The 1458-nt window shown below is 35.6% G+C and overlaps 1 non-coding gene across 1 annotated transcript; it reads right to left on the bottom strand.

The window, feature by feature from the left end:
• On the bottom strand, positions 1–107 carry LOC148791665 (small nucleolar RNA R71). The gene has a single exon (XR_016076883.1). It is a non-coding gene; the product is annotated as a small nucleolar RNA R71 (small nucleolar RNA).
• Between the last annotated feature and the right edge of the window lie 1351 nt (positions 108–1458).

Here is a 1458-nt window from a genome sequence, read left to right as displayed (position 1 = left end):
AAATTGATTATTGATATCACTACTTTTGTTCAACTAGAGAGGGAATCTTTGTATAAGGCATGAGAACGATTTAAAGAGATGCTTAGGAAGTGTCTTCACCATGGAATACCAATTTGGCGTCAAATACAAACTTTTTATAATGGTATTACTCCATCAAATCGCTCCATTATTGATGCAGCTGCAAGAGGCACAATCATGAGGAAAACTCCAGAGGAAGCCTATGATATAGTGGAAGAGATGGTATCAAATAGCTACCAATGGAATAATGATTGAGCTAATCGAAGGGGAGTGCATCATATAGATTCTTTTTCAGCTTTATCTGCTCAAATTGCTAGTTTGAATAAAAAATTAGACAATCTTAGTGTTGCAGCAATAAATATGTCATCTTGTAATCCATGTGATCTTTGTGGCCAATTAGGACATATAAATTCTGATTGTCAGGTAGGAAGTCCTTTTGCTTCACATGAAAGTGCTAATTTTGTTTCTCATGGTGGCATGACAAATTTCAACCCTTATGCGAATACATACAATCCAGGGTGGAGGAGTCATCCAAATTTTTCATGGAACAACAACCAACAAAAAGCACCCATGGGATTCCATCAACAGCCACCCCCACAAGAAAAGAAGGGAAACTTGGAAGACCTGATTTCTAAGTTCATTAATACTACTGAAGCAAAGTTCCAAGATCACGAAAAGAGATTCTTGAATCAAGAGGCATCTATTAAGAACTTAGAAGTTCAAGTGGGACAGATCGTGAGCATGTTGTCAGAGAGAAGAGAGGGACGATTGCCTAGCAATACAAAGAACAATCCAAGGGAGCAAGTGAATGCCATTGCCTTGAAAAGTGGAAAGACTATTGGTGAGATCAAGGATGATGATCAAAAAGTTGAGGTAGTCAATTCTCAAATGGAGATCAAAGGGAGTACACGTAAACTCAATTTAGATTCTATTAAACTTTTTCTCCCCTACACTAAAAGAGTTTTGAAAGCTAACTTGGATAAACAATTTGAAAAATTTTTAGAGGTGTTTAGAAAAATACATATTAACATCCCTCTTCTTGACGTATTGTCGCAGATGCCAAAATATGCCAAATTTTTTAAAGAGGTGATGTCGAATAAAAGGAAATGGGAGGAATGCGAAATGGTGAAACTTAATGAAGAATGTTCAACAATTATTTAAAATAAATTGCCGCCAAAGCTCAAGGACCCAAGGAGTTTTTCTATTCCTTGCATTATAGGAGATACTGAATTTGAAAAAGCTTTATGTAATTTGGGTGCCAGTATAAATCTAATGCCATATTCTATTTTTGAAAAACTTGGATTGCATGAACTAACACCTACTACTATTACCTTGCAATTAGCTGATAGAAGCATTAAATATCCTAGGGGAATAGTAGAAGATGTTTTAGTCAAAGTGAGCAATTTTATTATTCCTACTGATTTCATTGTGTTGGATATG

This window comes from Nelumbo nucifera, chromosome 5 (genome assembly GCF_055504915.1).
Source record: "Nelumbo nucifera cultivar China Antique chromosome 5, China Antique-T2T, whole genome shotgun sequence".
In the NCBI taxonomy this organism is placed as follows: Eukaryota; Viridiplantae; Streptophyta; class Magnoliopsida; order Proteales; family Nelumbonaceae; genus Nelumbo; species Nelumbo nucifera.
Note: the sequence above shows the minus strand (reverse complement) of the source record. Positions and strands in the feature narration are given on the sequence as shown.